A 27305-nucleotide genomic window follows, 5' to 3' on the forward strand; every position below is an offset into this window, starting at 1 on the left:
ACTATTGTAATTCATTATTATCAGGTTGTCCTAAAAGTTCCCTAAAAAGCCTTCAGTTAATTCAAAATACTGCAGCTAGAGTACTGACGGGGACTAGAAGGAGAGAGCATATCTCACCCATATTGGCCTCTCTTCATTGGCTTCCTGTTAATTCTAGAATAGAATTTAAAATTCTTCTTCTTACTTATAAGGTTTTGAATAATCAGGTCCCATCTTATCTTAGGGACCTCGTAGTACCATATCACCCCAATAGAGCGCTTCACTCTCAGACTGCAGGCTTACTTGTAGTTCCTAGGGTTTGTAAGAGTAGAATGGGAGGCAGAGCCTTCAGCTTTCAGGCTCCTCTCCTGTGGAACCAGCTCCCAATTCAGATCAGGGAGACAGACACCCTCTCTACTTTTAAGATTAGGCTTAAAACTTTCCTTTTTGCTAAGCTTATAGTTAGGGCTGGATCAGGTGACCCTGAACAATCCCTTAGTTATGCTGCTATAGACGTAGACTGCTGGGGGGTTCCCATGATGCACTGTTTCTTTCTCTTTTTGCTCTGTATGCACCACTCTGCATTTAATCACTAGTGATCGATCTCTGCTCCCCTCCACAGCATGTCTTTTTCCTGGTTCTCTCCCTCAGCCCCAACCAGTCCCAGCAGAAGACTGCCCCTCCCTGAGCCTGGTTCTGCTGGAGGTTTCTTCCTGTTAAAAGGGAGTTTTTCCTTCCCACTGTAGCCAAGTGCTTGCTCACAGGGGGTCGTTTTGACCGTTGGGGTTTTACATAATTATTGTATGGCCTTGCCTTACAATATAAAGCGCCTTGGGGCAACTGTTTGTTGTGATTTGGCGCTATATTAAAAAAAATTGATTTATTGATTGATTGATTTTCATCAGACAATGCAAAAAACCAGTCACAATTTCTGACAAAACTTTAAAGAAATAGCAGTTATTATTCCAGTTCCACCCGTTTAAGATGACTGTCCAAAAAAGTCCAATTTGTGCAAAAAATCTGAATTATTTATATATGTCTTATGTCCAATTTTTAACCCAGAGCTGCCTCTAAATTTACTGGAATATGTTCAAGGATGGGCCCCACCTACTCACCACATTTCATAAATTAGCGTCCCCTCTGTTGTGAATCAGAGCAGTCTGGCTTTTCATGACCACTAAGTCAACCACAGACCACACCCTAATTCTGAGAGTTTGAATATCTACAGTGCGTCTCTGCAGGCTGCACTGATCTTTTTACAAACTGTTTAAGTTGGTCGGCCTGCTCTGTGTGACATAAGGTGCATCCGAAAATATTCACAGCGCTTCACTTTCCACATTTTAATGTTACAGCCTTATTCCAAAAGGATGAAATCCACACCCCCCACCCCCACCCAAAATTCCACACACAATACCCCATAATGACAATGTGAAATAAGCTTTTTTTTTTTTTTTGGAAATCTATTAAAATTTTAAAAAACTAAGAACTCACATGTACTCATAGCCTTTGTCATGAAAGCTCAAATTTGAACCCAGGTGCATCCTATTTCCACTGATCATCCTTGAGATTCTACGGCTTAATTGGAGTCCACCTGGGGTAAATTCAGTTGATTGGGCATGATTTGGAAGGACATGCCTGTCTACATAAAAGGTCCTACAGTTGACAGTGTATGTCAGAACACAAAGTCAAAGGAACTGCCTGTAGACCTCTGGGACAGGACTGTCTTGAGACACAAATCTGGGGAAGGACACAGAAACATTTCTGCTGCTTTGAAGGTCCCAATGAGCACAGTGGCCTCCATCGTCCTTAAATGGATCTCTGCAGCTAAGCACATGGTAGTCTGCCTGGAGTTTGCCAAAAGGCACCTGAAGGATTCTCAGACCAGACTGTGAGTAGAATTTTGAGGGAAAAAATGAATTTACTCTATTTTGGAATAAGGCTGTAACATAACAATAAGGAAAAAGTGAAGTGCTGTAATACTTTCCAGGTGCACTGTATAACTTGGGGGATCCCCAATAAGTTGCTGAATATCATATTTGGCTCCTACTGGGTATGTGTGCATACTGGGCAAACTTGGGGAGTCCAGTGACTTGGGTGACTTGGTGAATGAGGAAAGGTTCACCTACCCTGAATTTGTGGATGATGCTAATGCCCTGAGTGCAGTAGCTCTCTCGGGAGAATACTTGGGTACCACTGGAATTTCTTTGTGCAAAATGAGTGGCTATATAGGGAGATTCAGATTATGTGTAGTGCTTTGGAATATCAGCTGTAACACTCTGGTCATGTGGTATGCTTCTCTGTACATGATCCATCACACAGGTGGGACCCCATCAACTGCAAAAGTGGAAGCTCTTGCATCACTAGGCCACTTTTGGGGGAGGTGTTCATGGACCAGTAGTTTGCTTAGATGGTTTCCAGTAAGGGAGGCTCCATAATGTGATGATGTGGAAACATGTAGTTCCAACATCTCCTCCCAGACTGAACCTGAATTTTTGTAAAACTGATTTTGGATTTCAGTTAAAAATGTTAAGGTTTGTATTCAAGGTTAAACAGAACCTTTTTGCCAACCCTTGTTAAAACTTGTTACTTTCATTTTACAAAATACTGCTAACAAACCAGGAGGCTCTGGTGACAAAAATCACTCATTGATGGAGTTAAATACGATCTTCTAGTAAACATAATCCACATCAGACTCAGACAGCAATGAAATCCAGAAGTGAATGTGTGATGCAAAGTCACAGATCCTCAAATCAAAGTCTGTGGTGGCAGGAAATTACAAAGAGCTGTTTCAAGACCATTCAATCCATGTGCAATTTACGCAACATAGTGGTGGAATCAATAAGCCCCAGGATGTGTCAGCTCTCTGGCTTCAATCAAGTGAAAGCCAATGGACTGTGATCTCTGCAGGATACTGGAGGAGATTTTCCTGTGGTCATCAATATATTTTTTCCTGGACTCTCATTATCTGAGTGAGAGAGAAAATTAATGTTAAAAGACATCACCACACGACTCTGATGTTGTAAAGCTCAAGTATCCAGTTTTAACTTTATGCCCTGTTGCTGAATGGATACTGTGCAGGTTTGGTGCTGAGCTTGGTGGCAGACGGTGGGTTTCCATGGGCTCATGTTTGCGTGCTCAAGCTGATCAAATTCCAACAACAGCCGTCTGATCGTGGTGCTGGAGATTCCAACAGGCTTTGCTAGAGCATTTCGTTGAGGAAATACAACAGCTGCAGACCGCCTCAGTATGAAACTTGAACTGGACACATGTATGTTTGATTTCATGCTTATTCATCATCTGGAGTTGTAACACCAAGGGCACTGGTTGATATAAGGCACCCTGCCCATGGAGTTCAACAGGGAACCATATTAGGTGTAGTGTAAAGGTTCTCTCACATCTGGATTTACAAAATGATGTGCTGGCCAAGAGTCCGTAGCACAACTGTGAGCAAGGTCTATGTCCATTCATTATGCACACATTCAACAAGTAGTTGTAGGCCATGTCCATATAGTGTCTCTTTTTCTGGTGGAAAAGCATAGAGGGAACCCCCACAGATACTTCATCCAAGATGTTTTACTGTAGCTATTCAATGGCTGGAAAAAAAAAAACAAAACCTGCGAGTGGGATTTGTTTCTATAACATTTAATGACTAACTTACAATGTACAGAGATTAAAAAGTACTCACCCTCTGTAGGAACCAAGTATTTGCCCATTCTGCTATCACACAATGTCTCTATTGTGATAGATTTTGAGTGTCAAATAAGCAAAAAAATAAACTTCCCCTCCCAGTACCCTGAAAGTTGTAGCAGTGATGTCACAGCATCTTTCTTAAACCTTCAGGAATTTTCAACTTAAAAGCAACTGAGACAGGTCACACAAAACGTGGACTGCTCTTTAAAAAAAGATACTGGATGCTGATTTTTTAAATTTTATTTATCTGGAGGCAGCTGCATATGATCTCTTCTCATTTAGAATTAAAACAGATGGTCATGCCCAGAAAAAGACAAGCTGTGTGGACATGAGAACTTACTCTTCAGTTTATTTCAGCAAATCTTAGCTGAATGGCTTGTTGCAATGCCTTGCCCATAACATGACGCATAAAGCCCAAATTGTGTCAGAGGCCACCGATGGCGTTGGGTGAATTTTGTTTAAGAAATAATAAACATATTGGACCGTCCTTCCGTAACACAGGTTATGGAAAGATCATAGGTCAAATGTCAAATGAGAGGTCATCATTACTGTCAACAGCAATATTGTCAAAAACATAAAGACCAATTTCAATCCAAATTAGTGGAAAAAACTGAGTGGACTGTCCTCTCACAACATAAGGTCATGCCAAGGGTCAAATTAGAAATAATCACCTACTGTCTGCAGCAATATTGTCAATGCTAAAAGCACTTTCACCCCCACCTTAGTGGATAAACTCAGTGCACCATCCCCTGAAGACACAGGTCATAAGTCTAAGGTCACAGTGAAAATCAAATGACATCATCTGCTTCATGCAACAATATCATCAAAACACAAAGAGTGATTTCTACCAAAGCCTGTGGATAAACTCAGTGGGGGCGTCATCTCACAACACAGACTGTGTCAAGGTCCATACATTCTGCTCTCCTGGGTCTAAAACATGTACCAGACCTGTGATGTCAATGACGTCACGTGGTCATATTAAGAGAAGTCAGAAATATCTTAGCTGAAGGTGGTGAGGCACTGCTTTGTTTGTTTATTTGAAATATCTTTATTTTGTAGTTTCATTTTCACAGCATAAAATTAATATAAACAGCGAATATAACTGCTTCCACTGCTGTCAAATGAGCTTTGGTCTGCTTGAAAAGAATTCCTGGCTTCACCCAGCCACCCACTAACACATTTATTTATCTGTGCTTATTTTTTCAATAGGGTGTGTTCCGACATTTACATTTCAAATTTTAGTCTCGAGACAGTTCAGCAGAGCATATCTGTCTGTGAAAATAAAGAGAGGGGATTCACGCAAAAAAATAAATAAATAAATAAATAAATGAATTCTTCTTTGTCTTTCGGCTGTTCCCGTTAGGGGTCGCCACAGCAGATCAATCGTTTCCATCTCACCCTGATAAGCCTAACAAAATCCCAACAGTCATGCTGACTCTCATCACAACACAACACAATTTCACATTTTCAGGGCACCAGCATGAAATCACTATGCAACAGTGCATAATCACATTTTTACTTTGTCTCGCAGAGGATAAATTGAGGTTGTTACTTAAAATAAGTAGACTCTTCTTGTGAAATGATTTCCTGAGCCAGAGCTTGTGTTTGAGGAATGGTGTGTGACTTTGGGTATTGTAATTTTGGAAGTTTTTAGTGAGGAATGCTAACATTAGAAATCCATGAATATGTGCGGATTGCACATGCCATTATTGCAGGAACATCTTGTAACAATGGTTATGATCACTGCAATAATAACTTAATAACATCTAGAGTAGTACTTATCACTGCATGCAGTGGTCAGTACAACAAAATGCTGACCTTTTTTAAACATATACTTTCAAAATGCCTTTGACCTTTTATTTATCTGCCCAAACATCTATCACTCTGTCCTAATGTTTTCACTTGATTTTTATGAAAACTGGTTACTTTGCAAAAAATAAAAATGTGTGCAGGCAATAAATAAAATTTAAAAAAAATTATTTGCCAAAATTTAGTCCGGTAATAAGTAGACCATTTTCTTCCCACTGATCTGAAACAAAACTACCAAATCAGGATCTGAATTAAAATCCAAACCAAAATGCATTTGTGCACAACATATGCAACATCCTTCAACTTTTTAAATATATCGCTCCATTAATTTGAGTCACATTAAAAAGTATTCTTGCAAAAAGAAAGTCACGACTCCTGGTTCTGGATCACCACCAAAATTAAATGTGTTCATGAATGGTTGTCTGTTTAAGTCTCAGTGAGGTTCTGCAGAAAGCCTGTGGAGCTGTTTGTTCACATGGAGGGAGGTGGAGACGGTGGGTAGACTCTTGCATGTATCCTGTTTCAAATGGGGAGGGACCTGTGATAGAAACTTTTATATGGCTACTTCTGCAAATAGAGGTACGACATCAGTAAAATGATAAACGATTTGCAGCCACGGCAAGAAATGTTGAATTTGTTGACTAGCTGCTGATGTACTGTGATGTTTTCTGTTAAGATAACTGCTCCCACGTGCAGTTTGTTTGAAACACTCAGAGAAACCCAGGTTTCTGTAGCATAAAGAGTATGAGAGATTATGATTCCTCAGGGATGGCATGTCAGACCATCACAGGTTACTTCCCCAGCCAAGGCTGGACTGGAACAATGTAGATAAAGTGTTTTGTTCATGGACACACAGTGAACTCACCTACTTGCCCAATATATTCTCAAACACCACCGCTGTACCACAGAACCGCCTGGTACACACTGCCATTAAATTACCCTGAATTCTTCTGCCAAGTTGGCAAAAGAAGCATGGTCTTCTTTAATGAGCATTGTCTTCTTTATAATTTGCCATTGTTTAATTAATTAAGATCTTATTGTCTTACGTACAATTGTACATGTTCAATAAAGCCCCTGTTTCAATCAATCAATCAATCAATCAAAAACGATATTTACCTTTAACTACGTCTGCAGGGTCTACATGTATATGTAGATGAGCTTTTGACAAGAGCAGAAGTTAGCTTTGAGTTAGTGGAAGTTAGCGTGCACCCTGACGTCCACAAAATCACTCTAGAGGTGTTATCAGGTTAGAAAGACTGCGTTTTTAGTTTTAGAAGTGTTTATTTCTCGCTAGCTTGTAATAAAATATGACAAAGAGGTTATATTTATACACAAACAAAATGGAGTTTGCAGTTAGCTACCAGCCTGTGATGTTACCACACTAACATCTTGTGTTGCAAATCACTTCAGAGGTGTTATTAGGTTCCAAAAACAGTGTTTTCAGTTTTAGAAGTGTTTGTTTGTCACTAGTTTTTACATAACACATGAGAAAGGTGATATATTTAGCCAAAAACAAAGTGAAGTTAGCAGCTAGTGACATCAGGAAGTGGCATTAGCACGCTAACATCCATGAGAACATACCATAAAAACAGGAACATAATGTGACTTTTTAACATAGAATACCTCTTAAAATACATCAAGGTTTGAACTTGTCCAAGTTCTGTGTTCCAAGAATGTTCCCTGTGAATTTGAAGACTCTGGCAGTAATAGAAATGGACTTATGCTGAGCACAGACAGATTGACGGACGGACGCAAAGCCTTTGCAATACTCCATGGCCATATTTGATGGCCTCGGATAGAAATTGGTCCTAATGTTGTGTTCAAGGAAAAGACAAGGTAGAAAAATATCCCTAAGTGTCATTACAGAATGACCACACGAGACATGCAACGTGATGTGTTAAAGTCGAAGAAATGCAGCATCCGTTGGTTGACGTTAGCTGGTCAAGACCTTGTTGGGTTACCGTGCAGAAATTAAAGTGTGGAAAGACTGATGGAAGACAGATGGACAACATATAATTACAACAGACAGGTTGGTTGCAAATAACCTGCCTAAGAACTGAGGTAAAGCCTCTGTTTTAAGAAAACATGGAGGATGCAGAAATATAAAATACTTCATCTGCCATGCATAATTCTTTTATTTGCTGAGCCCAACTTTTCTCATGTGGAGAAGATGGACAGAGTGTTAATTATGTTGGAAACAGTCATACCAAGTATCTGACCGATGCGGAACCTCTAAAGCTCTGACTGTCGACCTTACAGCTAATGGCTTTGACTCTGAACTGTGTTTGTGTGCGCGTGTTCATGCAGGCATGACTGTGTGTCTGTGTATGTCTGTGGATTTGTGCGCACATGCACGCTCACACAGTGAAAACAAGCAGCCATTGAGCCAGTGTGGTCTTGCATAAGTAACTGCTTAAAGCCCCTTTCATACAGTGCATGCCTGACATAACCTCAGCCTAATTTGGCATGCACACGTGCATGTGCGTACACACAGAAACGCTGTGGATCTCGTGCGTGTGGGTTTTCAAAAATATCATTCTCAAACCCTGGCTCAGAAAATGCAACATGTTGTATTTTGTAATCCTGTGGTCGCACTTGGGGTTGGATTTATTTCATATGAGGTCCAGTGAAGTGGGCGGGACAAGAAGATTTGCAGTGAAGTGAGTTGTTGCCCCAGTAGGCGTGTTGTCTGTGTGGAACTGATAGAAAACATACTGATATCATTTACTTAATACTAAACTGTAGAAATACTCATAAAAGTCCAAATGTATTAGTGTGAAAGTAGTTTAGTTTAAATAGTTTATTGCATGAAAAGACAACAAGTATAAAAACAAACAAAGGGGGCTAAATGTAACATAAATGCTCCTCCTACCAACAACATTATTAATTGTGTTGAGTTTTCTTTTAAAAATCTTTGCATTTCTTGTATAAAATATACAAGTCTATTTATCCAGTAAAACTTAATTTTATCTGTTCTGCTATAGAAAGTAATTAAATCTATATTGGTCATGTATTTTAACAAAGATGAAACTATTTATTAGTTTATACAACAATATAAGATCTGAAAAAATTATTCTACTTTCCAGAGTTTTAATATTAAGAAAATCTAATCTATCTACGTATGACATATAATTTGGACAAATTCGCCTGGTGAAATACCACTGAACACTTTCTATTTTCTATTTTTCTTTAAGTTAGGTGACCAGACGACTTGGATATTCTAATATGGGTTTAATATAATTTGTATACAATTTCAGATAAAATGCAGAACTGTGATTTTTCAATGTAGTACCAAAAATATAATGTACATGGCCCATTCAGAATATACAAATACATAAAAACATTAATGCATCAATAAATAAAATTATTAATGCATTAATTTGTATTAATTTGTCCAGCACTAGACAGCAAATGCTTTCTAGTGACAGACTATATCAAAGCGCTGGCCTGCCTCACTTTTACATCAAGTGCAAGTAATAGAATTGTGATTTGGAGGACATAGGTACACGCAATAAAAACAACTGTCGGGTGGAAACTGCCAATGACACTCGTGCTGCTTTGCGCCAAGTGTAAAACGGAGCCTGTAAAGTTGATAAACTTACAGTAATGTCATTCAATAACAGCCTGATAACACCTGATGAACATGTATTATAAGAAGAGATCAACAGCCTAATTTTCGAGTCAGCTACATGTTTACTGGGTAAGCAAGTTCTTGTCTAGCTTCTCCATATTTAAGACTTTGCATAAAACATTCCATGTTCATCTCACATAAAACAGTGTGAATACCAACAGCAGTGAGAACACGTTACAGTAACTTGTGTTGGTTTTTAGATATATATAAACCGACCAACCACTGATGACAGGAAACTCATTTTCCATAGCCTTTTGACATGTGTGTCTGTAAACACTAAAACCTTCAGAATTAGTGCATTACTTTAAAACTGTAACATATAGTGATAATTTTCCTTCCCACTGTCGCCAAGTGCTTGCTCACAGGGGGTCGTTTTGACCGTTGGGGTTTTTACGTAATTATTGTATGGCCTTGCCTTACAATATAAAGCGCCTTGGGGCACTGTTTGTTTGTGATTTGGCGCTATATAAATAAATTGATGATTGATTGATATTTTCAGTTTGTAAAAACAACAGAGGTAACGCTAAATTCGATAACTTGCCCGGACTTAGATTGTTTAAAATTTTAATTTATAAGTCAAAACTGCCTTGCTGTGCATCTCTGCTGTGACATGTCTGCAAGACTGTATGGCTGTGAAAATAAATGATATTTTTTATGTCTCTCTGGTCACCAGGTCTCTTTTGCTGAGGGAAGGCTGATCTTAACAGAAGCGCTGGCTTGCTGTTGTTTGTGATTGCCTTTGAATTAACTCAGAAGTATCAGTAGCTGGTAGTGTACTGGAGTCAATACTAAAAGTTATTGGTTTAGCTTTTAGCTATAACTTTCGCTATTTTTTTAGGTGTTAATCGGTTTAATTTTATAGAAGTAACTTTTCAGTTAGGGATTAATGGTTATCGAACTAACTTTTTGGTTTAGCTGTGCCCACCACTGACTCTGCAGTAGTAATTGGGGGAGCTATTGGTCCTTCAGTGCAGAAAAATGCTTTTGATAGTGTATATGCATTAGGCAGTATATTCTCACTATCCAGGCTCCCAACTGGCAGTATTTGTGTAACTTCTCTCTAAGTCATGCCTTTTTTGTTTTCAAAGGTGCTTGGAAAATTGAATCTGGTCTTCAGTTTGGGAATCTTTTCAACCACCATATGTACTCTAACTCTCCAGCAGCAGCTACAGTATTTGCTTTCTGAAGCGACCAGGCAGATGCCATTAAGTCAAGAAAGCAAAACTACTCTCAAGACCTCACTGCACATTTATAGGTATCATGTAGCACAGCAAGTTACCCAACAGATAAATCACTGAGGCTGTTCTATTACACTGGAGTCCTCGCAAAAGTGTGTATGTCAAGAAAACTCTGCACATATAAACCAAAATCTGTTTTTGTAAGGCAGCTAATGTCTGGTAGTTAGTGCAGTCAACCAGTGGACTTGTATATTTTCCTTCACCAGGATATTATTATGTATTACATTACATTACAGAGCAAAAACCAAGCTTGTAAAAGTACAGTTGGAGCGTCTACTTGTCTTTGGATTGTTTTGACCCCTCCACTAATTTCACAGTGATTAGGCTGTAGTCTTCCCTGTCTAGACTTTTCTGAGACGAGACTGTCTACTTTTATTACATACTATACAATAATATATTATGATCCTCTACGTCTGGATCTGTGCAGATATACAGTAGAACAAATCCTTTATGTAACATTTTTAACAAGATTTGTCTACAAGATGTCTTTTGTGACAAAATCATTAAAAAAATTATGAGCATTGAGACCCCAAACTACTGCCAAAGTACAAGGAACATGGAAATCAAAGAGAGAAATTATTAAAAGTATGAGAGAGAAATGATCTGGGCCTGCATCTGATTCAAAATTCAATAAACTCTTTCTTCGCTCAAGCTAGACCTTATGAGAATACCACTCCTGTCTTACTGTTTGGTTGTGAGAAATGGATGCTAAGAAGTGACCTAAGGTGACAACTAGATGTCTTTGCAACTAGTTGTCATGTGGGAATTTTTGTTATTTCATTATGTTCATGATGTGGTCTGCTTGGAGTTGGTTTTACTGCACTCTCTTGTCGTGTGTTGGGATCTGAGTGTGTCTTGTCTCTTTGTTTGCCACACCCCTGTTTGTTCTCCCACATCCGCACCTCATCTGCTCTAATCACTCGTTAGTTTTCTTCCGTTTGCACTCATGCTTTGCCAGTTCATTGTTCCTTAGTGTCTTTGTTCCAGCTCTTACCATAGTTCTTGATTTTGTTTTGACATGCCTTGTCTCTGAACTTCTTGCCTGTTTTTGACCTTGATTTTTGTCTCATGTTTTGGATACTGTTGCTGATTTTGGCCTGCTTACCTGTGTACCGACCTATTTCTGTCTCTACAGTGAAACCCGTTTTTTACATTAAGCTCTTGTGTGAGTCTTGCATCTGTTTCCAGCCTTTTGGGGTCCAAGACTTTGACACTAAGTCTCTTTAAGGAATCCTTGGGTAACACTGGAATGACTTTGGATCAAATGAATGGTCAGCGCAGTTTCACACCCAACTCATCACATTTTGATGCAAATAATTCAATTTGAATGAATGCCAGTGCATGATGTGTTGGATAGCCTCATTGTGTCACACTGTGATGCAGAGGGAAATACTAACCATAACCAAAACAATGATGAATGTTCTCTGATGACATGAAAGTGAAGCAAATATTTCGTTGCACTGTCAGATGGAAATTATGTTTATGTCTAACAATGCATCTACCTGGACATCACTAAGTGAGTGATAAGGCTACCTAAATAGTCACATAGTGACAGAAAGAATCACTGACCAAGTGTAAAAATGTGATGGTTTGGGAGTGAGACTATGTTAGAATGGGAGAGTCAGATAAGTAGTACTGTATCACTTGCATTGTGAGGAATCATTAGATACAATATTGTGGCAACATGCGTTTCTCTGTGTATGATCCAGCACAAAGGTGCCCCAGTGCTATGTTCTCCAATGGCTATAGAAGGCCAAGGGAACATCCACATTTCACCAGATTGTGGCAAATAGATGGTTAATTTCAAGAGGTGGGGGTCAGCTTGTTGTCTTCGTGGGTGGGTGCCATTGATGACCCAACGTAGTGTGGTGCATGTGGCAACATATGCTCCCATACGTGACCTTGGGCCAAGCCCTGCTTTGCAAAAAACCTCATTGAACTGTCATGGTGTTTGAGTTAACCTGGTGATCAAATTAAGCTGTTGGGAAAGTGTAGTGACACGGACCCACAACAGGGGGCGCAAATGAACGGTCAATAGATGAGCCAAAAAGTAACAATTTAATGTTGTGAAATGTGCACAACGAAATACAGACAATCTCAGAATATAATTACAGTCAAATCACAAAGGTGACGTGTGGGCAGGCTCGAGGATAGGAGACGTCTGTCCTGAGAAGAGCCGGAACCACACGATTTCCGCCGCCACCGAACCTGGTGAATGCTGGAGCCGCCAAGTCCCGAATTCCCAGGTGATCACCATCCCCGACTGTCGGATCTGGTACTGCTGGCGAGAACAAAGACAGTCAAGTGTAGGTGTGTGCACACCCAGTAACAACAACGGTGGGAATGCCACCTCCACCTCTCACTCAGAAACTTGCAGAGTACCTTAGTGATTCCTCAGGGGAAAAGAGTGCCTTCCAGCGCTCTCTCAGCTTCCACCGACAGAGGTACCGGTACTCCTGCAAACACTCACAATATACAAATTATATTGTAACACAAACGGCTGAGGATATTACCTCCAATGAAGTACGATATCTCGGCAACGAGGTGGAGATGACGTCTGGTTTTTATGGAGTGAGATGATGTTGAGTAGATGGGTGACAGCTGTCAAGAGATAATGAGTGACAGCTGTCACCCCCGGCTGTGTCCCTGGCGGCAGCGCCCTCTCGTGCCTGAAACCCGCACTTCAGGCAGGGCGCCCACTGGTGGTGGGCCAGCAGTACCTCCTCTTCTGGCGGCCCACACACACAACACAAGCAGTGAGTAAAATTAATCTTTAAAGAACATCTCAAGCCTAAATAAAACATCAAGCGTCAATCATTTATTTTACTACTCTGTGGATGGATGGATGGATGGATGGATGGATGGATGGATGGATGGATGGATGGATGGATGGATGGATGGATGGATGGATGGATGGATGGATGGATGGATGGATGGATGAGATTTATTGTCATTGTCATTACAAGTGCAACAACAACGAGATTACGTCCTCACTCAAATTGCCACAGACAAGATACAGCAATTAATCTACAATTATTACTTGTTTACCGTAATAATGGCACACATCAGAATTAAGACAATACATATACATTTGACATTGTTTATGTGTACTAAACTTGAAACAGTCCATTTTCCGAATTGAGGCGATGTGAGTGTGTGGTAGCCATAGCAACAGGAGTTGCACCACCGCCAGCTTGGGGGGAACGGGGACCTGCCGCAGCTAAAACTGCACAGCCCCCAGAGGGGAAAAGGGGTGGCGTGAGCGGTGGCCAGGATGGGGTGTGTGATGGGGCAGGAGGGGAGGTAGGGTGAGGTGGAGCATGCTTCAGTCTTTGTCCATGTGTGAGTCAGTATCTGTCCTTGTGTGCTGGAGTTAGAGAGATAAGGAGGCAGCCAATGGTCCCCAAGGCCATAGAGATTCTTCTGGAGGAAAACAATGGGGCATTTTGTCCTTCAGAGGCTGATAAGCCTGCTGTGTTTGTGGTTGAGCAGTGAAAAACACTTTTACAGCTTCACATGAACAAACCACATCCCAATATATAAATTTTCCCGGTCTCTGAAATCTTTCACCTTCCCCTGCAAGGTGCGCATTTGCTCCAAGATGTTGTCCAATTTGCGTCTGAGTTCAAGGGTTAACGCAGTTTGAGAATGCATCACCTTGCCCAACTCATTAACCATGACGGACAAGTGAGGAGTCGTGGTTTGGCGGCAGCTGTCTTGCTAATTTTCCGGTCGGTCAGGGCAGCACATAAGCCAATAAGTACCAGCCCTCCTACTATGAAACCAAATATGAATAAATCCTCAACGTCCTCCACAGAGAATGGTGCAAAGCATGCGACATGCCACGTCTCCCAGCTGTCGAGAACATAGCCCACAGGGTAGATTCCATCTGGGCATGCAGGGTCCCCCGGCCCTGATCTTATTGTAGAAAAAAATGGTGTCAATAGCGTTCAGAGATCAGCTGATCAATTCCATGATTAATCCAATATAGTTTGAAGAATTCCCAGTCTGGTGAAGTAGGGACTTTGAAGGTTGGAGCGGAGATAGAGGAGAGAGGAGGAGATGCGACCACCCTTGCCGGAGTCCTAAGCTGTGCAATATCATCATTAATATTTGTGCTTCTTTAATCTGTATTATCATTAAAAAGTCCCTTTTTGGAAGACGTTGAGCAAAGCCTCACTAAGATTCATGCTGGGTTTTGACTCAGAAATAGTACAGTTGAATAATTTCTTAAAGGGAACAAAAATCTGTCAAACATTCATGACATTATCAGTGTGCCATAGCTTTTAGACTGTTCACAGTATGAAGTACCAGTGGAAGAAGTACAAAGTACAAAATAAAAAAACCTTTATTGAAAGCACTTTTTGATGAAAAGTGATGGCTGTACAAAGAGGGTCAACTTATTCAAGTTTGATGATGATCCACATAGCTTGAGGACCTTAGCAGAAGAGCATTTGGAGTGGAGCATTTTCCACCAACAATCTTTGAATTTGGTATTGAAATCAATAAAGGTGCGCTGACACTAGATGCACACACGTTGTCGTGACGATCCTACCCGCTGTGTTCCTAGCTGGAAAGCTGTGCTTTGTTCCACCAGCTACCACATGCTCTGTGCTGGACGCTGCGTAAATAAAATGATTATTTTGTAGTGGATTCATCATTTTCTCTGCAAGTTGGCTGCTGAAAACAGCTCTAATCACTTCCTGAATCACAGAGGACCAATCCAGTAGTTCACGTGCGCATGCGCACTGAATGAGGAGAAAGCATTTGGAGCCATCTAAAAAGGTAATTATTTGTCATGTTTACATTGTCATGGTTTGGTAAAACAGTTGCATGTTCATTCCTTCTTGTGTGCAGCTGTAAAAGTATGTTTATGACAGATTTAACATCTCGTTATAATCATTCAGACGAGCTGAGCTCTGATGCGGTGCACTGACGCAACTACTCACACTGTTCACTTCTTCTTTACTCAACTTGACAAGGTGGATGTAGTGTTGGTGAGCAGATTGCGCCACGTTGCATGACATTTATGCACGAAAGATTTACTTTTTTGGAACATTTCAACATTCTCTTTGCGCAGTTGCACGTGCCGGCACCCCTCTCACATTCAGTCTACACCTGTTAAAGACGTCCTGCATGACACAGGACGTGCAAGTGCATGCATCAAAGTCGTGCAAGTGTCAGCGCACCTTGACTTCAGTACATGTTCATAGCTGCAAGGGTTAACCCATTATAAAATTAATGGCAAGGTATTTTGAAGATCAATTCATTGTTCTTAAGTTTTATCAGTGTTTGTGTTTTAAGAAGTCCGAATTGATTCAAGCTTCTTAAGTGGAATTTATTTATTTATTTTTTGGGTTTCTTCACTCGTCGGAGAGTAAATGCGCAACAAAATCCAGATACTGTGGATTCATTTTTGAGGAACTGATCAAAATGTTAAAATAAATAAATTGCTGCGCACATCATGTTTTGTCAAAGAAGGAGCCAAAGTTATCCAGATATATAGTATCCAGGTAATTGTCTAAAACTGCTTTGAAATGTGTCAAAACGTTCAGTGGAAACTTAAATTTTACTATGTAGTATTTGCCATAACGTCTTCCTTACAATTACTAACTCACTCACTAATCTTCAACTGGTGGTTACTCCAATTAAGGGTCAGGCGGGGGCTGGAGCCTATCCCAGCAGTCATAAGGCGTGAAGCAGGGTACACCCTGGACAGGACGTATTCAATTGAATACACCACAAAGACAAGATATTTAAAACTGATAAACTTTATTGTTTTTGTGCAAATATTTGCTCATTTTGAAATGGATGCCTGCAACATTTTTCAAAAAAGCTGGGACATTTGTATGTTTACCACTGCGTTACATCACCTTTCCTTCTAACAATACTCAATAAGCATTTGGGAACTGAGGACACTAATTGTTGAAGCTTTGTAGGTGAAATTCTTTCCCATTCTTGCTTGATGTACGACTTCAGTTGTTCAACAGTCCGGGGTCTCCGTTGTCATATTTTGCACTTCATAATGCAACACACATTTTCAAAGGGTGACAGGTCTGGACTGCAGGCAGGCCAGTCTAGTACCCACACTCTTTAACTACGAAGCCACGCTGTTGTAACACCTGCAGAATGTGGCTTGGCATTGTCTTGCTGAAATAAGCAGGGACGTCCCTGAAAAAGACGTTGCTTGGATGACAGCATGTGTTGCTCCACAACCTGGATGTACCTTTCAGCATTGATTGTGCCATCACAAATGTGTAAGTTGCCCATGCCATGGGCACTAACACACCCCCATACCATCAGAAATGCTGGCTTTTGAACTTTACACTGGTCTGGATGGTCTTTTTACTCTTTTGTCCGGAGAACACAACATCCATGATTTCCAAAAACAGTTTGAAATGTGGACTCATCAGACCACAGCAGACTTTTCCACTTTGCGTCTGTCCATTTCAAATGAGCTCGGGCCCAGAGAAGGTGACAGCGTTTCTGGATGTTGTTGATGTATGGCTTTTGCTTTGCATGGTAGAGTTTTAACTTGCACTTGTAGATGCAACGACGAACTGTGTTAACTGACAATCATTTTCTGAAGTGTTCCTTAGCCCACGCGGTATGATCCTTTACACAATGATATCAGTTATTAATGCAGTGCCGCCTGAGGGATCAAAGGTCACGGGCATTCAATGATGGTTTTTGGGTTTGCCGCTTATGTGTAGAAAGTTCTCCAGATTCTCTGATACTCACCTGTTTCCAGTTAACCTGTTTACCTGTGGAATGTTCCAAACAGCTGTTCTTTGAGCATTCATCAACTTTCCCAGTCTTTTGTTGCCACTGTCCCAGCTTTTTTAAAATGTGTTGCAGGCATCCATTTCAAAATGAGCAAATATTTGCACAAAAACAATAAAGTTTATCAGTTTTCTCTTGTCTTTGTGGTGTAATCAATTGAATATAGGTTGAAGAGGATTTGCAAATCATTGTATTCTGTTTTTATTTACAATTTACACAACGTCCCAACTTCATTGGAATTGGTGTTGTAAAATGGAAATGTGCATGCACAAACTGAGAACATGTGTAATGTTTTATGACTCTCAGCAGATCAGTAGTGCAGCAAAGTACAGCCAATAACACAAAGTATGTTTTTTTAATTTTCTGACACAAGTACAAAGTGTATTCGTGCAGCACATCATTCCGTTATGTGCAACCAGGGCCAATATGTGTGTGCATTACGATGAGTTGCATATAAATGCTCTACCTTGTAGAAGTGCAAATCATCCAGCCGCTCCCCCTAGATTTTGCAATTTAAAAGATAAGCACACGAAAACAATCCAGGTGTAGCTCTAATGTTGAACAACTTGTACTTTAAGTATAGTAATTTATTAACACAGTACTATTTCTTGCTTTTATTTAAGCTTTGTTAAATAAGATTTTTCTTTTACTTTTACTCAAGTCACTTTTATGGTTGTAATTGTAGTTCTACTTGAGCATAGATTTTCAGTGCGCTACTCACCACTGGAACGTACACAATTACCCCTATTAGTAGATCAGCGAACTGCTGATTTTGAGAATTTTTCAAATGATGATACAAGCATAAATCTTGGAAAGAACATTCATAGTGATGTACATACTCCTCAAAATTTGCTGATAAGCAAAGCAAAAATCCAAGATGGCTGGTATTTTCAAGATGGCTACCAACAACAATATTTGTTTTTTGTATTCTGAAACAGATGTTACCCTTTAAAATTAAAGTGACAGAGGAATAAATCAAGATTTATGCATGTAACTAGTCAGTAAGTGAACACTAAAACTGTCCAAATGGCATAAAATGAAAGCAATATCACAATTTTCTATTCATGAAATTGTAAGTCATGTTGTAATGAAAATGATAATAATGAAAATTAACATAGTTTATCACAGCACATAGTGTTTTTGTGTCATCCTAGAGAAAATTAAATGTTAATTTACGGAGAAAAAGTGCTATGAAATATGACTGCTTACACATTGCAGTCATTTCAGAGACACAAAAAGCTCTCTTGAGGAATAATTAATAGTAAATACAGGGTTAGGATTTTAGAAAATTAACCGAACAATTATTCAATCAAATCCATCCATAATCTTCAGGGATAGAAAATTGAAGCTAGAAAATAGTAAATTGACAGCCATCTTGGATTTTCACGTGAATCATTAGAATTGTGAATGTTTATGCCAAATTTCATGCTTCTATCTTCATTTGAATGATTTCTCCACTGTTTTCTACACTATATTTGTTTCCTTGGATATGACTTGGGTATGATAATTTTCCTGAAAATACAGTCACTTTAAGTCTCGGGTATGATACTTCCGTATTTCCCATCTGGCAGGAATGGGTTCCTGGTGCTTTCTGTCATGAAAACAGCTGGATATCATTCATATGAGGTCTCTCTAGGGAATCCGTGGGTACCCCTGGATTTAAATTATGTCAACTGAGTGGTTGCATCGAGAGACATAGATGAGGCCTTTTACATGCATCATGAGGGAGTATCAGCCGCGACACTAACAGCTAAGTGACGTGTTTTCCCGAACATGTGAAGAATGTGTACAACTCTCGTCACACTGTGCGCTGCACTCCATGTTTGGGCACCTTCAGGACTCTGGCTTGCAGAATGCATTTTACAGACCTCCTCTCCTTTGGACACTAAAGTTAGACAGCTATTTCCTCACTAAACGTCAAACCTTTCCTTTATGATGTGTTTTCTCTCCTGCAATATGTCTGCGTGTGTAATGACTTTTGACAAAGAGTAGTTCCATTATATTTGGATTGTTATCTGTAATAGTTACATTAGTATTCCTCCTTTCGATCCAGGTTCACACCAGTGCTTTAATCTGAGCATAGTGTCATAAATCAATCTGTATTATTAATCTGCAGGTTTACATTCGCTGGAGTTTCTGCACTTAAAAAGCTGCACACGATTCTGTGTCCCAAAAGTGAACAATGTGGATTTGATTTAAAATCTAAGGTGCTTTATAGAAATCATCTGACTCTTTGTTTTGGCCAAAGAGATATTCAAACATCTGATGCTATTTGTGTCTCTGAAGTTGCTTTATAAATGGTCCACTTTTATTGAATTCATGCCTTGAAAACTTTTCCAAACCTTTTTTTCCTTCTGTGTCATAGCTGTATGGTTCAACTGTTCTGTCTTATTTAGACATTTTAAAAGCCTTTAAGCCATGAGGAACTCTCAAGGGAAAATGAAAGAAATGCCTTCCATGCTGCTTATCATGTTGAAAACATCACTTTTATCATTTTACCTTCAACCGTCCTCTTTGGATGTTTGTCACACAAAAAGCAAACATGCAGAGCATCCGTCCATTTTCTAAACATGTTTATTCCAGTTCAGGGTCATAGAGGGGGCATGCTGGGGCCTATTCCAGCAGTCACTGGGCAAGAAACAGTGCACCCTGGACAAGCCGCCAGTCTATTGCAGGGCCTACACTAGGGGTGGGCAATCATGTGCCATGAAGGGCCGAGACACTGCAGGTTTTCCTTGCTACCAATCACCTCAGCAGGTGATTTCATTGATGACCAGGTGTTTATGTTCAGGAGAGAAGCTCATCAGCAACCCACCTGCTGAGGTGGTTGGTTGCAAGGAAAATCTGCAGTATCTTGGCCCTCGATGCCCACCCCTGGCCTACACGGAGGATTAGACAGGCACATTCCCACTCCCACTCACACCTACAGTCAATTTAGAGTCATCAGGTCACCTAACCTGCATGCCTGGAAGCTGGGGCACCCAAGGGGAACCCACACAAACACGAGAACATGCAAATTCCACACAGAAGAAACCTGGACAGAAACAAACCTAAGACCTTCTCACTGTGAGGTTCAGTGCTACCACTAAACCACTCTACTGTCCACATGCAAAACATTTATGCCTGAAAGTTCTAACATCCAAATGTAAAGCCGTATGTCCCAGGTTGCTAGCTCTATAGTACACAATTAAATGCTAGCTTTATTGCTGCAATCTCACAAAGCTAAAAACAGCAGCATAATTCTTTAGCTGAGGTCAAACAAGCACTGTCTAAGTTTGGCAAAGACAAGAAGGACAAGTAGGTCCTGTACTGGTCCTGAGGTCCATTGGTGCTTTTCCCTGGATGCCATACCATAGGGTGACCAGACATCCTGTTTTTCCAATACATGTCCTGTTTTCATATCCTGTCCTGGTCATCCTGGGTTGTTTTTTTAGAAAGTGATAACAATGCCCTGGTTTTCATTGGGCCATTAAATTGACCAGCAATCAAGTATTATTTGAGTATCTCATTGCCGGGCCGAGTGTCCTAGTTTTTGTTAATCAAAATATGGTCACCCTACCATACCATAAAGCAGATGAGTGTCTTCAACTTCCCCTGTATAGTACACTTGCTCATTGCAGATTACTTCCACAGCAAAGGTTTGTCCCCAGCTGGGTGAACTGGGACAATGAACATAAACTGTCTTGTGTCCAGGAATTGAAACCAGGCCTTCATTTTGGTAATCCTAGGACTACAAGTATGATTGCCCTACCAGTACAGTTAGCAAAGAATGCAGCCTATGTCTTTCAGTCACACACATCCTGTCTGAGGTACGATACAACCGTTTGTGATTGAGAGGGTGATACTGTTTCAGAATACATGTGAACAACCTTAGTTTATCACAATTGTGCTTCCATTTTTCATTGTTAAAAGAAACTAGAAAGGCACTTAGAGAACGCATGGCTATGTCAGTGGAGCAATACTAGTCAATGTCATTTGTAATTCCTCCAACTGACAGAGACTGAAGGATATCAAAATCTATGTATTTGTGATGTCCAAAGGTGAGTTCTTCAAAGATTAGAGAATACTTACCATATCACATGAAAGAAATCAGAATCAGAATTGAATTTATTGCCAGGTTAGGTCTCACATACAAGGAATTTGATTTGGTGTCATTGATGTATCAACAATAATAAAAGGAAAGGAAAAAATACTTCTGTAAGAAGTAAAGGAGTCAAATAGACAAATGGGCAAAACTATGTTCACTGTCAAATAAATATAACATAGTGGAATGGGGCTGTGCGGGCATGTAGATCTACAGTACTTTTCAGTGCAGGCTCTTAGTCCTGATGGACCTCAGAGGGTAGGGTGGCAAAAAGTTTGTATCCTGGGTGAGATCATCCGCTATCTTCCTTGCTCGCCTCAAGGCCCTGGAGGGATACAGGTCTTGTAGGGATAGCATCTTCTCTGCTGCATGGATGATACACTGCAGACTGCTCCTGTCCTTATGGTGCATTTACACATAAGCAAGATGTGTTACGAATGTCATTTTTCTGTCATTCATGACACATTCCTGACATTCTTAACGTGACTTAGCGTATCTGAATAGGTTTCTTAATAGTGCGTGTTGGTGTATGATATTCTTGATAGTCGTGGAGCATGTTTTTGGCTGTTAAAAAAATCTTCCACGAATGTCACACACTACCCTCATTTCACCTCATGTTGTGGAGGTCGCAACTGAGCGTGTTGATCCGTCTTGATGACTAGTGATCCTTAATAGAATGTAACAGCATTCGTAGTGGTTCCTGTGATGATTCTGGAAGCCCAAACTGTCACGCGTTATTACAAAGTGACACGGAAACTGTCAGGTTTTGACACGACTTGTAACGCGGCGTCACGTTTCACTGCGCGCCACGACGAATCAGTTTTCTGTGACATGCGCACAATTAAACTCGGCTCCACAGCATTCAGTTTGATGCAGTATGCCGAAGAGGAACAGTGATGCAAAGTCAGCCGTTCCACAGTTCCTGCTGAAGCTCCTCAGGATGCTCCTGCAGGTGTTCCACCTGCTGTTGTAACCGATGAGCTGGAGAACGAGTCTGAGCCAGAGGAACCAGAGGAGCGAGAGGAGACTCACGTGCAGCCAGACATCTCTGCACCTCCTCCAGTCCAGCGGAGGAAGAAGCGTGCACACAATTAAACCCTGCTGCACCGCATGCAGTTTGATTGCTGACACCAAGTTGGCTAAAAGTCTCATTTCAGTGCTCTTCAGCGTGCTCCTGCAGGTTTTCCACCTGCTGCATGTGCCTGATGTTTGGGAAAACGCGCGAGACGAGAGCCACTCCATGGCACAGAGCCCAACTACGCATGCAGTCACAAAGTTCTTCTGAAAAACTGGAGCGATCTGAATTGTTAGCAACGGTTGGATGAATATGGGTGTGTGTGTGGAGATGATTCACCTCGTTCACAGTGTGGCAGAACTTAACGATGCACTGTTATGCGCAATAGCGCGCAGCAATGCGGAACATTATTCTTGACCATGCATAGTGGTTCCTGATAATTCTCCAGCAACATGTGCCATTAATCGTAACACGTGGTAACAGTTTGCAACAGTTCCTGAGGAGACTTGACGCCTCTGCCCCGAATCATCACATTCATGATCAGCGGCCAAGAATGTGTACTTCGTGGCATTCGTGACTTGTTGTCGTTATGTGTAAAGGTAGCATTAGCAGTGGCAGCAGCATACGAGACGGTGATGGAGGAGGAGATGATGGACTCAATGATGGCAGTGTAGAATTTCACCATCATTGTTTTTGGCAGGTTGAACTTCCTTAGATGCCACAGATTGTACATCCTCTGCTGTACATGCTCTGTTGTGAAATGAAAAATACTGATAATAAGCCAGACAGTCACCAAATATATTTCATTCTTAAATTATTTTAAGTATTTTTAAACAGCCACCACACAAATTTAGTTGAAGTCCATAATTTAACTTTTATATATTTTATATATATTTTATATATTTTTATATATAATATATTGTCCACAAGGAATTATAATCTAATCTTCAGCCTCCTTTGTTGGTTTGGGGAGGTAATGATGTAGGTAATAAATTTTAACACCTCACCTGAAAATCTTAAACAAAATATAAGGCTCAGCAGCAGCAGAGCCACTTAACTCATAGAGTTGAAATTTGTTGGCCTCACCATGACACTTTGTGTTCTGTAAAAACAAGGGCTTCTTTCTCCTTTCAACAATCCAAATAGTCTGATAGATGAAGTATGAAGCCAGCTTCGATGTAGTCAAAACTATAACCAGAACAGTCTGTCCCCAGGCAGGCACAGTCACAAACATAAACCTGGTCTCAACATTGACGGCTGCAATAACATTTTGTGGCTGCTACATGATCACTGCTTGGGCTTTAGGGCTGCAATTGCTGTTGCGGGCCTCCACCAGTGCTGCCAGATAGGAAATATGCAACTATCGTACCAAAACCTCAAAATTATCGTATTTTGGGAGAAATTATCATACACAAACAAAACGCACACAACGTAGCTATTTTAGCGGGGGTTTTTTTAATTTCCAAAGAATTTTATGTCACATTTTTAAACAGTAATTCACAATATCCCTATTGTAATGGGGAAACTATGGCACAAAAAGAACACAAATGCACAAATGTACAACTAGACTAGAAAGATTTTTTTTTTCTGTGAAGGGACACAAACATGTGTTATTTACCAGACTAGCTGCTAGGCTCAAAAGTTGTGTGTGTGTAGTGATGGTGACAGTCTGCATTACAGGTCAGTTGTCTCAGGCCCAGGGAGGGAGGGGCAGGGCCGAGAATTGGGAACTCATTACTTTGTATGGAGAGGGGGTGGGCTTTCAAATGACTTTAGCATGGTTTACACATAGACGGTTTTGTCGGCGGGTAGTACGTAGACCGAAGTTCACGGTAGTTCCGGCTGTTTTCGCGGTGGAAAGGGGCGGAGCATTTCGCCGGCGTTTTGACCGATGTAATAGCCGCAAATACGCGGATAAAATGCCGCTAAATCCGCCGAATAAAGCGCCGTTTTGACGCCGTAGCATCCGGCACATGTCAGGCAATGGGGGTTAATACCCAGTTCTATCCTTTACAATCGCAGGTTAAGACGCGCGTGAGAACGGCGGTGTTCTGCTGCCGCCGATAATGCCCTGTGCACCGCTGGATTTATCCAGGCAAATCCTGCGTTACTCCAGGAACTTTTGCATATAGGCACCGCCCCCTGAGTATAATAGGCTGAAACCTCTGTCACTGCAGGGGGAGGGACATACTCAGCCTTTTCTTCTCTTTCCTTTTTCCCCTCCTCAACGTGTTGCTCCGTCTCCACCTCCCCTCTGCTTCTGAACCAGACCTCTTGGTAAGTCCTTGCTGCTGCCAATTTTCTTTTAGGAGGCATACTGGAGCTTCTCTGCAAAAATATCTGAAGCTGGCCGCGAGTGAGAGGCCTGCATACAGCGCGTTAGCATTTTTATATTGACCGCCGCCTATCGGCCGTTTGGAATGCCGTTAACCGGGAGGTAGCATTTAGAATGGCATACTGTCCGCTAGCACCGCCGTTTTGTCTACCTCTGTCGCCGGTTAAAACGCCCTTGAGGATGCCGATGTGGGCTCTATCGCTGTTTTACACGCCGTTGATTAGGGATACAACACCGGCTGCCAATTACGGCGGTGTAAACTGCGGCACTACAGGAAGGGGCAGGATGAAACAGCAATTAAAAAGTATCAAACGCCGTTGTTCACATTGTCTCCGTCGTCACGCGAATTCTCCGGGAGCGCTCCCGGAATTATTCGACATGTTGAATAATTTTTTCGACGATTCCCGGTAAAGCCGGAACTAAGCCACGCCCCCTAGTGCCAGCGTTAACAACGGCGTGTGATCCTTAAGACGGCCAAAAACTCTTCCGGGACGCTTCCGGGAGCTCTTACCGTCTATGTGTAAACGGGGCTTTTGTCCTGGGCCGGCCAAAGCTAGCAGCAGCCCTGTGTGTGGTGTGTCTTTGATGCCGCCTGAGTGCAACGCCTGCGAAATGATTCTTGGGTGTCAGAAAGAGATGCGTGTTTGGGCAACCAACTGAAATTATCGTACATTTTGGATTTTTTCCCATTATTGTTCGTACATCGTACAGAGGGCAAAACTATCGTACAAATACGATAATTATCGTACATCTGGCAACACTGGCCTCCACATAATTTGGGCCTTACAAAAAAGGTTAAAGTATGTATGATTGTGCAGACAAATTTGGAATTAATAAAAGATCAAGGTATTGTGCAGCTAATTTTGTTCATCAATTGCACTGGCATGATGCCAGAGGCTTACAGCTGCTGTGTTTGTAGATGTTGGGTCACATGAAGAAGAAAAATATCCTATATCTGCCCTGAGGGCTATTTGTCCCCGTGCTTAGGAATGGGTGCCATAGCGTGAAGGTCACCAGAGCAGACTGGAGTACCTGACTTCCAGTGGATGGGAATATCTGTTGCTTCCCCAGCCAAGGCTGATGCCCATTTACCCAGGTCTACAATTGGTTGCCCACCTACCTACCCCACTGATCTACCTTATTCACATATGAATGAATTCCTCAGGCTAGAGTTCCATTTGTGGTGGATTGAATTACACTGAAGTGACAAAGGCGTTTAGTACCAAATTGGTAATATTTGGCTCCTGAATAAATTAATCTAATTAAATTTCCAAATTTTGAGGAACTTCTAGGTACTTGAGATCAATACAACTGGCTCAAGTACAGGATACTTCAGATTTGTAAGATGCATGACAGATTTAATGTCCTGTCATTTGAATGGTTCACATTCTGTGTGTGTCTGTCTGGCAGTTGGAAGAATGGATTGTTATTCTTCCATTGTTTTGATAATAAGGACTTGTGGGTGTAACCATCTGTGAATGTGAAGGTTGTTTGTCTCTGTGTCTCCATTTTATCCTGGGAGATGAGCGAGGTGTTTTGTCCACATCCATCTTCAAATTCAGTTCAGTGAGAGTCGGTGAGACATTCATTAATTTTACCTTTACACAGTTGGACATGTCCACGTGACTAACTGTATAGCTATGAATCAAGAATGTAACAAGACTGTCAGCTCACAAGTTGTGTCATTAACTACCTTATTATACACCAAATGCAAAGCATCACAAAGCCCATTACAGGAGTAGTTGCTAGTTTGCTCCTGATACAGTTGTCAGTTTTATGCCTGTGCTGTCTAAATAGCAATATCACTTGCACTCATGTCAGCATGTTGGTCTTAAAATGACATGTGGTTGGATGGAGATTCATCGCATTGATGTCATCCATCATGAGAAAAACTGACAAAGGATCTTACCACGTGGGTTCAGGAACACTTCAGAAAACTATTGTCAGTTAACATAGTTTGTCGCTGCATCTACAAGTGCAAGTTAAAACTCTACCATGCAAAGCGAAAGCCATACATCAACAACATCCAGAAACACTGCTGCCTTCTCTGGGCCCGAGTTCATTTGAAATGGACATACGCAAAGTGGAAAAGTGTGCTGTGGTCTGATGAGTCCACATCTCAAATTGTTTTTGGGAATCATGGACGTTGTGTCCTCCGGGCCAAAGAGGAAAAAGACCATCCAGATTGTTACCAGCCCAAAGATCAAAAGCCAGCATCTGTGATGGTATGGGGGTGTGTTAGTGCTCATGACATGGACAACTTACACATCTGTGATGGCACCATCAATGCTGAAAGGTACATCCTGGATTTGGAGCAACGCATGCTGCCATCCACGCAACGTCTTTTTCAGGGACGTACCTCAGCAAGACAATGCCAAGCCACATTCTGCACATGTTACAACAGTGTGGCTTCGTAGAAAAAGAGTGTGGGTGCTAGACTGGCCTGCCTGCAGTCCAGACCTGTCACCCACTGAAATGTGTGGCACATTATGAAGCGCAAAATACGACAATGGAGACCCCGGACTGTTGAACAACTGAAGTCAAGTTCATCTGAAATCAATCATCAATCAAGTTCATCTGAAATCTAGTGACAAAATAAATGTGCCTACCGACTACCTTGCCAAACATGACCATCAGGCCAGCAGAGGTACCAACTGTGTTGGTAGCTCTAACCTGCCTTTTCTTTATTAAAACATCAGCTTTGGGCCATTTCCAATAATCCGTGCAGCCTGCTGGCTGTT

General features: G+C 41.2%; 1 protein-coding gene across 2 annotated transcripts in view; it reads left to right on the forward strand.

Annotated features, from left to right (window-relative positions):
• The window catches only part of dact3a (dishevelled-binding antagonist of beta-catenin 3a), a 55781-nt gene that overhangs the window by 14910 nt on the left and 13566 nt on the right, over positions 1-27305 (forward strand). The gene's annotated exons all lie outside the window — the stretch shown is intronic.

This window comes from Thalassophryne amazonica, chromosome 9 (genome assembly GCF_902500255.1).
Source record: "Thalassophryne amazonica chromosome 9, fThaAma1.1, whole genome shotgun sequence".
NCBI classification, from domain to species: Eukaryota; Metazoa; Chordata; class Actinopteri; order Batrachoidiformes; family Batrachoididae; genus Thalassophryne; species Thalassophryne amazonica.